This window comes from Magallana gigas, chromosome 2 (assembly GCF_963853765.1).
Source record: "Magallana gigas chromosome 2, xbMagGiga1.1, whole genome shotgun sequence".
In the NCBI taxonomy this organism is placed as follows: Eukaryota; Metazoa; Mollusca; class Bivalvia; order Ostreida; family Ostreidae; genus Magallana; species Magallana gigas.
In genome coordinates, this window is record NC_088854.1 from 53756938 (window position 1) to 53772804 (window position 15867).

At 32.6% G+C, this 15867-nt stretch overlaps 2 long non-coding RNA genes across 2 annotated transcripts; both read right to left on the reverse strand.

Annotated features, from left to right (window-relative positions):
* Positions 1–4994: 4994 nt before the first annotated feature.
* LOC105331645 (uncharacterized) lies at positions 4995–5863 on the reverse strand. The gene is made up of 2 exons (XR_004596049.2): positions 5661–5863; positions 4995–5275 (listed from the first exon to the last, which is right to left on the reverse strand). It is a non-coding gene; the product is annotated as an uncharacterized lncRNA (long non-coding RNA).
* Positions 5864–13967: 8104 nt separating this feature from the next.
* On the reverse strand, positions 13968–15021 carry LOC136273142 (uncharacterized). Its single transcript, XR_010711338.1, has 3 exons — positions 14915–15021; positions 14774–14825; positions 13968–14402 (listed from the first exon to the last, which is right to left on the reverse strand). It is a non-coding gene; the product is annotated as an uncharacterized lncRNA (long non-coding RNA).
* Between the last annotated feature and the right edge of the window lie 846 nt (positions 15022–15867).

Below are 15867 nucleotides of genomic sequence, written 5' to 3' on the forward strand. Positions count from 1 at the left end.
AGAAAAGAGATTGTCAGGATCACCAGTCGCAATTCACTTCAAGTGTATTCCATGTTACATAATTGTTGTTGGTTTTGTTGTCGCTTTTGTCACGATCTGTTGATGAATTAAAATTTGAAAACAAAACTTAAATCCAGAGGAGTCGAAATTCATTGAACATTACCCATGTTTAACAAACTTCACCCAATAACCCATAAACCATAAGTTTAGAATAAACTGTACCTAGGGAATGACAATATATACACCAAGTGGTCACATATAATTCAAAATTGAGTGTTACCGTCGAAAGAATTGATAATGAAACTTACTAGCCTAGATAGTTATTGTGCTTCGTAGTCAAGATCTAATGTTATTACAAAGCAACATATTAGAAAAGAAAAGACATTTGAAAATTTTAAAAATCTTAATTTATCTTATTGATTTCTCTATTTTCAACTATAAAAATAATATTCAAACTAATAAGGCTGACATTTAATTTTCTGACCGTTTAACAAACAAACTGCAGAATTATTTATCAATAAATTGTGTCTTAAGGACGATTCCTGGGATAGTAATGCTTATAGAAGTGTTGTAACATAAAGTAGGTAAAGAAAAGCCAAGTGGAAAGTTCAGCTTAATAAATTTTAATGGAACTTATACTTTTGAACTATTTGAAACTGAGCATGAGGTAAATTGATAGTGGTTGTGAACTTCGTTGTAAAGATGATGGCTAACTACCCGAATTCAAATTAAAGCGTTTTCTTTTAAAGAAAATAAGCATCTGAAGTAGTTTTGGCATTTTTATTCTGTTTGTCACAGTTCCTTTTTAGTAGATCTTCCAAAAAAACCAATCATAAAGGTATACGAAAATATGTCGCATGACAAATTATGTAATTTATATTACAATAAGAAGCAGAAAAACGAAAGCAATATTAAAACACATGATAAATATTTGTAAGAAAATTAATTTCTATCATAGCATATGCTACCGATTGAATACAACAAACTACATTAATATTGAAAATGATATTTTGCATAGCAAAAAAAGGACTGGACATGTATTTGAAAAAAGTCATGTTAAGTAACATGAGCTGTATACACCATTTTTGCCAACTAATACCGGAATCAGCCTTATCGCCTTCACCTGCACGTACATCTGTGAAGAATACTTTATAAACTAAAAGACACTACCAGGCTTTGAACTATATATACATTATTATAGTTGTTGCAAACGAGTTACGAAAATGCAATCTGAACATTGCTTCAATATATATATCAACATTCCGTATGTCAAGAGGCATAACTCGGGGGAATCGAAGTTCTCTTTCTACGGTTTCATGGGCGAGATTAGGTAATTTATTTCAGATGTCATTGAATATTATTTGTTTATCTATTTTCGTCAGTTGTTTTGAATCGCAACCCACCGTACCGTTCAGAGGCCCTAATTTGCCATTCACATTCAAACAAGACAAGGGATGTCAAAGCACAAATATATTGTGCACATGATATTCTTTGGATGTTAAGTGATATGTTGTATCAAAGTGCGGGTGTTGTATTCTGTTAGCATGCTGTCATGCTTGTCTTAGATTTAGCAAATGCATTGACGATGCTGTTGATAAAAACATGATTAACTATTTCTGTCAGTCATCTACTGTGTGAGACTTTGTTTGAGATTCATTGAAACCTCTTGATCTTGTGAATGGTTGGAAATGCTAGACGCTTTCTTAAACGAATGACAGTTGTATTGTTGTATTATACAGCTAGTTCAGAACTCTCATAACATTATTTTCATTATATTAATGTAAACCAAGAACCTTTCAATTTGAATAATCATATATCAGATGTTTGTACTAATGCATAAGTTAGCAATTTTCTTGATACACATATTCTCTTTATACCTATAAACTTCTTCTCTTTTATAAATTGTTTATACACAACTTCACAAAGAAAAAAGAAAAAAAACAAACAAACAAAATAAAACAAGTTATACGTATATTATACATATTTTCTTCATTTATAATATAGAAGTATAATCTCGTAATTTCAATATATTGTCATTTATCTTTCAATTACGTACGACTTGATATCTCTTTCGATTTTATTTCTTGAAAATATCTATTGAAGAAAATGCGCACTGAAATAACAATATCGATCTCTTCATTTTTTGTTGGTCTACATTATGTTTCAATCAGTGTTCAAGTGAATTACTATGGTTCAAGTCTTGTTTGATAGCATATACCTCTTTCACATCAACTAAAAAAAGAGCACCTTCTTTTTCATTTGCTTGTTGAGAATCAGGACATGACAAGATGAGCAAAGTTTGGTTCGTCTAACAATCTTTTAATGAGTTTACACCTTTTCATATTACCATCTTTCACCTTATACGCTATCTGCGGGGGTTCTAAACACTTCTTTCAAAAATAAATTCGTGTAATTTTTCACTTTTTGGTAATTCCTCTAAAGTGGGGCGATTATGGTCGATCAGCTCTCGACAATTTATTACTTTCTTCGTTTAATCTTTTCTTCTCAAATCCCGCGATTGAGGACATGAGAACGGAACGTTTTGTTCCCTGTTCAACACAAAGTAGTTTGTTGTTAGGATTTAATATACATCACAAATTGTCTTTATCACCATTTATCTGCATCAAAGACTAGGTTTTGGATCTTTTATAGATAGTCATTTGTTTTGAGGGGGGTTTTACGTATGTTTAATGCATTTTTCTGTCCGATTTTTTATGAAATTAAGTAGGGACTACAAAAATTAATGTGTAGTTTGTGTAAAATTATTTTTCTTTCGATTTTGTCATCAATAAATGCTTTAAAAATATATAGCCCTGATGTAGTATCCAGCTACGTAAACAAACACAGATATCTTAGTTGCTTATCTTGTTTCATTTAGATTTACAGTACATTGGAACAAAACGTTATTTAGTAATACAATGTGTATTTTTCCATTATGAAATTACTCATAAACATTTTGCTCTATGATTGAGAATTTCAAATAATTTTGATCGTTTTACATATATATTTTTTTAAGCTTAATGGATATGATAAATCATTTTCCTCGAAATTCTATCGTTTGAAATATTTTCAAATTTTTACCACTGTTTACAACTTGTAATCAAGCTAGTGGTATACAAAACATGTACACAGTTTGTGTAGTATTTTTGGAAGTTGACTTTAATTAACTCTCCTATGCATTTACTTTGGCAGAACAGAAGTGAAACAGTGTTAAGACCTAATCACAAATTATCACCCTGACAAGACTTAGAACTCAAAGATAATTGATGAACTCCACATGTAGTGTGTTCAGAAGCATTGTTTTTCAAGGAAACTTATTCATAAATACCTTGAAAAAAGTAAAGTTAAAAATGATACGAGAATTTTTTTTCAGTCGTATGTATTCTACGCCAGACTTCTTTACAATAGGTCTGGTTTGCTGCCATTGATTACCAAGCGCTATATATACAATGTTAGCCTTTGTAATCAAGGGTAGACAATCCATTCTAAAGATAAAGAACCAGTACTGGCGTAGACTAGACTTTATTTTTATTTGTTTGTTAAAAATTGCATGGATACAATTTTCCAGATATATTTCGATTACTAAAACTTATTGCGTCGTAGAGTTTGATAGCGTGAATTCTATCTTTAATAATTACACAACATGACTCATATGGTTTAGATTTTCTATCTATATATCGGAATCCTTGTCGGAAAACACCAAGAATTCATTAAATAAAAAATGTTATTATTCAAAGACAGCTTAAAATTTACTTGTCGTGCGAAGTTACGAGTCGTTGATTTTGAAATAAATAATAATCAATAAATCAATTCCCGTCCGTACTTTAGTACTTTCATTATAGATAACACTTAAAATGTCAAAGAATCATTTCTTATCATTTACCGTCTTCAAAATATTGCATTAATTGTTCCTAAATTAACAGAAATGGCATTTTGTATACGTATATTTTTTATATTGCAAATCCTGATTATGTCCAACCGGCGAACGTCAGTTAAGACATATCCTGCAGTTCAAACCATGTTAAACCGCCGGACTAGTGCCAACTATGGAATAATTAAAATATAAAAAAAAACTTTGGCTTGTTCATGTTGATTCATTACAGAAAAAGATACTGTAAAATGTAAGATATTATATAAACGTTTATAACATTTAAACCTTTTTTGGTTTGTTTGAAAATTAGTTGATACTTAGGGGCAAAATAAGATCGAAACAGATTCATTAAAAGACTTAATTCTATCAAAAAAATATATAGTTTAGAATGTTAATACTAAAGTGTGAAATATTTGAAACATTAGAAAGTGAAAAAGTACGGAAGCCCGTTGGTGCCACGTAGGAAAAATATTTTATCTGGCGGCCGCCAGATAATTATTCGGCGGCCGCCACTTAGTTTCTGGCGGCCGCCATATAATTTTCTGGCGGCCGCCACATAATTATATGGCGGCCGCCAGATAAAACCTGGCTTCCTGATGCGCGCGCATGTTTTAATGGGAGCTTTTTAGAGAGTTGTGGATAAAGATAAAGAAAGATAAATGCTCTTAATTATTTTAAACAAATTTCTTCGATTTAAATAAAAACAAAATTAAAACGATGCACTATTGACGGATCTTGTATTACATTTCAAACTCTATTATTGAAATTGCCGAACTCTTATCTCTAAAAATAGATAAGATAAAACAAATTTTTAAACCAGTTATCATCAAGGATACGTTGTAATTAACTAAATTGCAATTGATGAATATTTAATACCCAACTGTCACACTAGTACTAGTGGTCGAGTTACCCTTGGGGAAAAATTACAAAGATTATATTCAAAATTAATGATATGCCATCATTTCCCTATGTACATTGTCACAATAAATATTGTAGAAATTTATAATAAAACAATATAGTTGTACATCCTTAAATAATAAAATACTAATACTACAGTATCACTAATCACTCGATGTAAATTCGCGTCCCTTGGAAGATCATAGGCCATCACAATAATTAAACCCAGTTAGTGTTCTATACACTGCATAAAGTAAGCACCAAAAACAGTCAAAGCAAACACGTAGTAGCTGAGCAACACACCATCTGCCCCGCTCTTCTCCCCACCTCCAGTTGTGGTTACTGATTTTCCACCCCTATTTGTGGTTACTGATCCTCCACCCCCTGTTGTGGTTATCGATCCTCTAATTCCAGTTGTGGTTACTGGTCCCCCACCTCCGGTTGCAGCTACAGGTGTACTAGTGGTGTTAAGAGGACTACCAGTTGCAGCTGGAGATGTCATCGCACCTGAAGAACAGAAGACCTCTAAACTAAAAGTGACATATATCTCACTTTAACACCTTTTTATCAAATTGGTTAAATTTAAATTAATTTTTTTCTCTAAAACTAATTTAAAAGGAGGTTAGATATATAGAAAATACTATATGACACACATATTAACTACTTTATAATAAAAGATTTGAGTTCATTGAAGTTCTTTATAGGTAGCTCTTACATTATCGTTTTGATTATGTATTATTCTCTCTAACGTAAAGTTTTTTAATCAACAAACAGTGTGTGTTACATTTGTTTATTCATTTAGTTTGTATAGATAGACTACATTTAAATAGAATATGCACAAACATACTTCATCATAATTAGAGAAAAACAATTGAGTGTAGAAAATGTTTACCTTTAGAAGTGGTCATTAGCAACATAAGGATGAAAACAGGAGTTGGTTTCATCTGCAAAAATATAGCTTAAGATAAATAATGAAATGTCATTTAAAATCATAAAAGAAACAATATTTCCAACTGTTGTTTAAGATCATGCCTTGTCTCCTTTCTTTGACACTTTAACTCTTTAGTTTGCGCTGTATGTATGCAAAAAGTATGAGAAAATATATTACTGCAATTTTAAAATTCTGTCCAATGAATAAATCACGCCTTCATGTCCATTTTCTTTTCACTTAAGAGCCAATCAGGTCTCGACATGTCTCTCTCCCCAGTCGTAAGAGAAAATCCTCTGAATTTGTAACCATATTAAATTCCTAAAAGCCCTCATTGAAAATTTAAAGGTAATCGAGTCAAAGTAAGTATTCTTACTATGATACAATAAAGAATGGTTTGTTTATGTCATAATGAAAGCCATACTATAAGAGATAGGCATTGGAAGCAAGTAGACATTGACAAAAAACCAGTACAAATGTGTTCATGACAAGGGAATCCAAGAAAGCAGCTCAAAGATACGACATATGACACAACAATCGGCAAACATAATTTAAAAAGTTACTTTGGTCACCCAGAACTAAAAAAGATTGAGGAACATTCATAAAACAACATACTCACAGAAGGGACTATTATGTTCCTCAAATTTGTGAACAATATGATGAAATTTATTCACTAGAAATATGAGCTTTAATGGCAGCATTGGCATGAGCTGTAGTCTAATATAATATTTCATTCAGAAGAGCCTGTTAAATTTTTATATATGTATCACCTGACTTGATAGTATGGAGAAAAAATAAATATTTGTAAATACAAAATAACAACATAATGCAAGTCCAGGAATAATGAGGAATATGATAGTAAGCTGTTAGATTATAAGCTACGAGTTACTTTGTCAAAAATGGGATTGCGAATACCATGGAGAAATTCACCAAAACGTATTCTGGTAAATTAACAGCATTTATGTCAACTGGTACCAGACACAGCCTTATCTATAGGGTCTGCGCGCCTGTAAACTATTTCTTTATTTTTAAAAAGACATCGCCTGACCTATTTTGGTTGTCAAAGATAGTTGGCATCCTTACTTATAAAATGAAAGCACTGAAGTGCCGATAACCGGGCTCTTTTGATGTGTCTTTATGCATATTGTGTAGTAAAGACCAGCAATCTCTCTCTCTCTCTTTCTCTCTCTCTCTCTCTCTTATGTTTTTAATGAAGGTAAAGCGTCAGGCAGGGACAAAATTCTGTATGTGGCCACTAGCAAAAACATGTCTGTCTAGTAGAAAATTCAACACTGCATAGAATTTTGAAGCAAACGTTGTAAAAGCGATCCCCTAGTTCTTTGGTGTGCAGCAGAATATCAATTCTTTGTAATATACTTCATGGAAATTCATGCGCATTGTGTGTATCCAAAATGCGTACTCTTGTTTTTTAAACCACGTTATTAGTAAGAAAGCAACAAAAAACACACCACGCTCCATTTTTCGGGAAAAAACCCAATACATTTGGAAAAACATGACCATCTGTGTTAATATTTGGTATAGCGGAAGCTTTTACTTTGACGCTGTTCTTTTTTTTTTTTTTTTAGTTTTTTAGTTGTTTTTTTTTACCTTTGAAATTGTGCTATATATAGTAACATTGGCAATTTATCTGCTTTCAGCAGAGCCCGGCTAAAAGGTGTATGAACATTGCTGGCGATGAACATTCCATATTGCCAGAGGCACAACTCTACCAGATGTTCTCCTTTTGTACAAATGCATGTCCAACCACTTCTAGTACAGGTTTAACATCACAAACAATGGATTTTTGCTAATATCAAATGACGCTGTACACACTATTCTAAACTCCAATACTAAGTGACCATGATATTGTAACGATGAAAAGTGATGACAACTAACAGTATTTAAAATTAAAAGTCCAAAGGAAAAATACAAAACAGGAGCAGAGCAAACACGGACCTCTACAAAAATTAGAAGTAGGATCAGGTGACATAGAGGGGTGATCATCCTATGCTGACCGGTCACACTCGCCATCAAAATATATGCTTGCAGGTGTATTTGCATGGGAAACATGATGAACTCGTCTTGTCTTCCCGCGTCCGTGGTTACCCCGTTTATGGAGGGTAATCGTGTTCAAAAATCCAGACATGTAAACTTGTAAATCCGAATATGCAATCATGTTGATGTGTGAGTCTGAGCATGAAAATGTGTAATTCTGATCGTGTAACCTATAAAACTCGGGTATAAACACGTGTAAGATTTGACTCAGTTCCTTCGCATGATGCACATTTTGCAACTTTATTGTTTACATTGGTTAATTAAACCTTCAACTTTGCACACTTTCAATCCATAGTTTCTGCATTTGTAACTTCAGGCTCGGCAATAGCACATCTGGCATGATACAAATTGACAAATGTAAAGTCTACAAGTTTGTCGAATTTTGACATGACCTTATATGGCAACTGCCTTGCTGCGGGAAAAGGCATGCCGTAACCGCCGGACCAGAATGAACGAAAAATAAACATAATATTCAGCTAAACTGTTGCAATAAGCTTTTAATGAACGACACCTTTTCTATCGAAAACACCGGTATTATTTTTAGATAAAAAATTGAGGTATGATTGAAACTGGACCAAACAGGAAGAGGTTCATGTAGAAAAAAAATCGTTGCCGATATGAAGATTGCGCTAATTTCCGTATTATAATTCTCATGGTATTATAAAAGGAAATGCCTAATATCTTATATCTCTAAAAACAATTTGACATGTAATTTAAACTGGAATATAAGTAAATGGGTACTCTTTTCTAGAAATGAGACGGATCAAGAAATTTCCTAAGGGGGTAAATATATTTTAAGCGGCATGGGGTTCGAAGACCGCCGTGAGGTCCCATGTAACTCCATTGCTTCTGAATTCTAAGAATTTTTAGAGTGAATTTTTCACCGGGTTTCCGATTTTTGAAATAGTAAAAATTGCAGACGGGCGAGTGGCTGTCAAAAAGGTACCCTTAAAAAGCTTATTGTACCGATAACTCCTCGAACAGTTTTCAAGATAGGAAGTTGTTCTTTTGCAGATCATTTATACATATATACATGTATCAGAAGTATGCAAATTGCTAGGATTTTGATTTCTGATAATTTATAAAAATATCAGCTGTTGAACTTAGTCATTTTTGGCCAAAAACATTGCATATAGAGTACCCCATTTTTACTCTTGTTATTTTTCTGAATTAGTTAGAATAAACGACCTGCAAGGATTTGGTAATTTTTCGCGGAAAAATTTATGTTACTTTACATCTATTTATACTTTTTTGTTGTGTAAGTGAAAGATAAATAATAACACAATCTTCAATAATAATAAAAAAAACAAACTAGCGCATATTTTTTGTGCGCCGTAAATTGAAGTTTTACTATGGGAGGCACTGTAGCTCAAAGATCGTCCATCTGTATTTTTAGACAGGGAGCTACAGACCTGCAGCTAGTTCACAAGTGGCTGTAAAGCTGTATTATACTAGCTCTCCAGAAATTTTTTATCAGCCAACTTCACAAAGTGAGTCTGTATTGAACTGACATTCAGGACGTCATGCTCAATCCCGTAATAATTGCTTAAAATAATTTTTTTAAAATGTCAATTTTTACCTGCATGATAGGCTTTTTTCCCTATATATTGCCGACAATGCAAAGAAACATTTCTTAAAATAATTTGTTTTCCTTCGGACTGTATTGTCACACTTTCATTGGATTAAACATGGTTGACTCATATATCTCTATGTAGGTTCTTTGAGGATTTATATTAGGCAATATGGCCGTCATTGGTCGCCGCCTCACCTACTCATCTCGATATATCATATTATTTAACACAGAAATCGTGTTCTGTAAGTCCTTAAAATATTTGGAGTAGCTGCCCTTTGGAATTAGTTTTAAATTAGAGTAGTTGCCCTTTGAATATTTACGTCACATTGTTATGTCTGGAGCAGAGCAAAATGGCAGCGTCGAAATTTGCTCAAATCTCTGCAGAGGTTTAAAATTGAATAGCAACAAAACATTGTAAGTAATATGGGTGAAGCGAAGATTTTTTAAGTGACTTTGAAAGGTGGTATTGATAATTTTTAAGAGTTTAAATGAGTTTAACTGGACGTGATGTAAGGCATCTTGTACATGTACATGGCTTTGCGTAGATCACCGCTATTTGTGAATGAATATGTCGCTTGATAGTCCTCGGGAAAACAAAACACTTATTAGGTTAGTTACTGACTCACTACGAAAATATATTGGGTTGATCAATCTCATAGACGGCTCGGCTTCGCCTCGCCATCTATGAGATTGATCAACCCAATATATTTCCGTAGTGAGTCAGTAACTAACCTAATAAGTAATATTATACACATTTTAATTTCACGACAGTTAACCTTATCTTTGGAATTTTTATTCATTTTTTAAAGAGGGTGTCGCGTCTTATGTCTCGGGTAATCACAATCTCAAAACCAATGTCTTTAAATAGTTTGTTTTTCTTATCGATAACTTTGCAACTCAGCTGACGGACCCCGTGTAATTTTTCGCGTGCGGGGGGGGGGGGCTTGTCACAACTTTGTGGTAGCGATAAGGATGCATTTGGAGATATTTTCTTAATTCAGCCGAGGCCTATACTTTAACAATTTATTGCATGTACTCTAATAACAGTGGCGTCGGAAGCAAATTGAAAGGGGGGGGGGGCAAACTAATCATGAAAAATATTGACAAGAATTCCCATAATCATGAAAATTCTAATCCGTGGGGGAGGGTATACCAATAACTCCAATCTTACCTGCCCAATCCTCCCCCCAAATCATGAAATTCCTAATCCGTGGTGGTGGTGGTAGTGGGGGGGGGGGGGTGCTAGTATACCTACTATGACTCTAATTTTCAATATCACTATTAATATTTCATTCTCTTTAAGGTCTTTAAGGTCTTTTAAGGAACAATTTTGTTTGTTGCGAGGAAAAAGTAGGGGGGGGGGGGGGTTGAATCCTCCCTGTGGCTGCCCCCCCCCCCCCGGTTCAGACGCTTATGAATAAAAATGCGTAGATATCTTTATACACGTGTATTCAAACAAAGTCATTAAATGTAATTTTTTTCAGTTCTAAGAGGATATCTGAAGCCGATCGAATTCTTTACTCGCATCTTTTATACATTCTCTCGATAAAATGTACACCAATCTCATAATTTAATTTTCCGAAAAATAATACTCTATGAAATGTTGTTATCCAGAGATAATATGATTATAGGCCTACCTAATATTTTTTTTTTTATTTATTCCGTCCCTATTCCGGCGATTACGGCATGCCTTTACCTGCAGCTAGCCTTTTTCTATCAGTGACGTCACTGTTTCCATATAAGGTCATGTCAAAATTCGACAAACTTGTAGACTTTACATTTGTCAATTTGTATCATGTCAGATGTGCTATTGCCGAGCCTGAAGTTACAAATGCAGAAACTACGGATTGAAAGTGTGCAAAGTTGAAGGTTTAATTAACTTATGTAAACAATAAGGTTGCAAAATGTGCATCATGCGAAGGAACTGAGTCAAATCTTACACGTGTTTATGCCCGACTTTTATAGGTTACACGAGGATCAGAATACACATATTCATGCTCAGGTTCACACATCAACGCGATTGCATATTCAGATTTACAAGTTTACATGTCTGGATTTTTGAACACGATTACCCTCCATACCCGTTATGGAAAAATCTATCCAAATTTCTCACATGGGGTCGAGCTTTGCAAGTATCTATCCATCAAAACTAGAATCGCGCACTCTGGCTAGAAACGAATTATTTTATTCATTCAATATTTGTCAAATCTTAATTTCTATGTATACCCTAAATAAGCTCCCCGTAAACATATTCACTTTTTCGGTAATCAGTCAATATTATTGCATTGTAAGCATATATTTTGATGCAAACTCCCATTGACTTTGATCCCCCAAAAGCGTGTCCACCACCTAACTCTAATTTTTGCTATTTCGAGCTTGTTTATCGAAAATGAATTTAGGTTTTTGATTTATTTCTCAATATATATTTAACAGGTAGAATTCAGTTATAGCTGACGGACATCCTCTCACACGTGTTGAAATACTAAAGGTGTTAGCAGTTACCCTGGTTAGGCGTTTTTTTAGTTTATCGGCGGAATGTCTTAATTTTTAAGAATAGATTCTACTTGGATATTTACTTTTTACTTTATTCACCTGTTTTGGATACAGGTTTTGTCTGAAGAAATAATTCTACAATCCCTATTACATGAATAAGGAAATATGGAAAATTCCCCTTCTATTGAATTAAATACGTTTATCTTGAATAAAGATAGCTAACACAACAAAGAAATACAGATAGAATTACAAAGAGTTTGGGGTAGTAAATGACACCTCCATGTTGTGACGTACTTCCTATGTAATTAAACAATAAAATCACAATGAAGTATAATTTTATGAATTGCTTCTTTCCCAAAATTTCACATTACACACATTAACATTGACAAGAGCCCCATACCTTGAAAAATAGGTACCATCATATTTCCCGTAATCACGAGATAAATAAGTGCAAATATATATTCAAATGTAGATATATGTAAACGCAATCTCTCAGTATAAATGTTTTGATTTGATACTTTCAAATTAATAAAAAGTAGGTAGTGACGTTTCACTTACTCCAGTGTATCGATAAGGATAAGAGAGTGTTGTGCAATATTTTATACAACCTTCTATTCAGATTGAACTTTTCTTTATAATTCCTATCCACTTCATATCTTATCCGTGGGGTTCTCAACACTTTCAAATTTCGTGCAATTTTACACTTTTGCCAATTCTTCTGAAGTTTTGGCGATTATGAACAACAAGATCTTGGCAATTTATTACTTTATTGGTGTTTATCTAATCTTTTTAACGTCCGCGATTGTTGATTGTAGAACATATCATGTTCGACATTAGATAGCTTGTTGGTAGGATTTAGAATACAATATCAAGTGTCTTCATAACCTCCTATCAGCATCAAAAACTATTTTTTAGGATTATTTCTTAGGTTATTTACGTATGTTACATATAATCCAGCGTTAAATGGCTCTTTTAAAGATGTTTGATTTACCAGTCTGCTCTAGGCTCTAGATACATTATCAAATATTTAAAATACAATGTATACAATGTATTTTTTCCTTCGATCTGATCTAGTATTGAGCGTAACTATAAATATCAACAAACGCTGATGTATATATATATATATATATATATATATATATATATATATATATATATATATATATATATATATATATATATATATATATATATATATATATATATATATATATATATATATATATATATATATATTATTTGAATTTACAACACATTAACAGGGCGGTTATTGACTATAACAAGGTTATTCGTTTATTGAAATAGTGGATAAAGGTCCCATAAATAATTTTGCGGTATGATTGCTCATTCCAAATCCTTTTGAATGTACATCTACTTCAAAGCAATTGCAAAACTTTTAAAGATTGCAATAAATCATGTTATTGTAATTCTCTTGTTCGTAATATTTCGAACGAAGGCAATTTTTTAAATAAACGGTATCAGTAAATTCCACAAATACTTGTTTACTTACATGTGTACTTTGTCAATGATAACTTATTTCAATTAACTAGTGTTCTTACGAATTGCGTATCCTATCATGTCTTTTGATAATTTGAAAAATTCTTACTATCATTTCCTTTCTTTAGAAAAAAATGCAGATAGCATCTAAACAGAGCATAAGGTTTTTTTATTATGCAATTCTTGTAATTTATAGTTAGTTAGTTATTTACGTATACTGCTGATCTTTTGCACAGATTAATTTATAACATGTAAGTATGCCAGTATTCACTGATATACCATATTTATTTCTTTGAAGAAATGAAATGTATTAATGCATATGATACCAAATCATCTTTATAATTATCTCAAGAAAATTGATCTAAGCTATCATTGCTACATCTAGATATATCTATATATCTATATCTACACCTTCCCAATGTTAACTTGAATATATTTTTATCAAGACTTTTTGTCATTTCATTAACAATAATGTAATTTAAATTAGGCATTAAAAATATTTTGTCTGATCCAAAAAAAGAAAAAAAACCAAACAAACAAACAAAACAAAAAAAAACGGGGATACTGATATGAATGTTTAAAATGTATAAAATCTGGATTTTACCGGTATTAAGTCGATCACGAAATCAATAAAAAAAAAAGCCGGAAAGACATACCGGTAATCGTAAATTTTAATTTTGAGTGTAATTATGAGTATAGAAGAAAAAAATACATTTACATTTAAATTAACAATTAATTGTCTGCAATCAATATACATATTTGCATCCTTAAAAAATAAATAACTATATAAAACTAACAATCCTGTCACACAAAACGCATTATGCTGGATTTGCCTCCCTTGGAAGATCATAGGCCATCACACAAATTAAAATTCAGTTAATGTTCCATAAACTGCATGAAATATGCACCAAGCAGAGTCAAAGCAAACACGTAATAGTTCATTGATACAGCATCTGCCCCGCCTCCTTTACCATCTGTGCCGTTCCCTGTAGTAACGGATGTAGTGACGGAAAGAGTGGAACCAGGGGCTGCAGCAGTCACACTCGCAGTGGTGACATTTTGGCTAGAAGCGCACCCGAAGAAAACCACTAAAGATAAAATTCAAGATTAAATATTATTAGTACATCTTTCTACTGTTTACGACCTGGTGCACGGAAATGAGAATTTGATGTACATTAAAATTGTTATTGGCAAAATGTATGTGTAGCTTAATTAATAAAAAAAATATTAGATAAGACCTATGTCAATTTCATTTATCAATACTACATTGTGATCTATACGACATGCTATGATATCATCTTTACTGTCGTGTAGATTTTTTTAACAAGTATGGCGTGCATGTACATCTAGTTTGTTAAAATATATTTTTTAATAATTTATATGCACAAACTTATTTAAATTTCAATGAGGAAAAATTTAAATTGTAGAATGCATGTTAAAACGCATGTTAAAACGATACCTTGAAGAATGGTCAATGTCAATAAGAGGAAAATAGCTCCTGTTGATTTCATCTGAAAAAAAGTAAAAAAAAAATGAAATGAAATGTTATTTAAATTCATAAAAATGACTTGCCAACTGTTCTGGTACATGTATGCCTTGCCTTGGACTCCTCCGTTCGACACTATGGCTCTTTTGGTCTGGACTGAACATGTGCCGTTTAATGTCACCAACTTATATACATGTACGCAGATTATGGAATATTGAGAAAATTTACGATTTGTCAATATTTGAGAAAATTCAAATATCTGTCAACTGAATAAATCACGCCTCCATTGCCTTACAGAGCGTATTTCCTCTTTGAGCCAATCAATATTCTACAACATTCCTCATGTCTTTCACACCCTACCCACCCCAAACACAAACATTAAATTTGCAAAAAATCTGAATCTTATTTAATATTAAACATGTTTTTATTCTTTAAATGTAATTTGAATTTTTTACGACAACCAGACATGTAGTATTGGTTTTTGGGAGGCTTGTTTAGTGTGTCTTGTTCCTTTCCATGATTTACGTACTCTGTAAACAAAACAAAAATAGTCCAATGTTCTGTGCTACATGTACCACATAATATATTGGGAAGCTCTGTAACTTTGTGTTTATACCTTTGTCAATTTAGCAGTTGAATGAGAACCTATCTATTTGCAGTTATTGATGCTTGCATTTAAAGCATTTATACATCTTTTTTTTATTTAACAAAAAGCAAAACGGAAATGGCTCAAGTATTAAAGTATTTCTAGTCGCTTTATCGCGGAATCAAGTGACATCCTTTATAAGATTTTTTTTAACAATCGTCTCTTGGGGTACAAGGTAAATTGCTTAGCTGCTAAACCTTCTAGTGTGTTTTTGATTTTGAGTAATTTAACTTTTTTTCAGGCTCCCGAATAAGTTGGGAGCAAACAACTTCAGTTTTCAATTTTTTTTTTTCGTGAATTTATGAATACTATCTCTTTCGGGGGACAGTAGGGAGGGGCGCATACATCCAGCCCTCCTCAGATGGTACATGCCAGGAAATATATCTAACATCATTTCAATGCAATCAGACCGTGCAAGAAA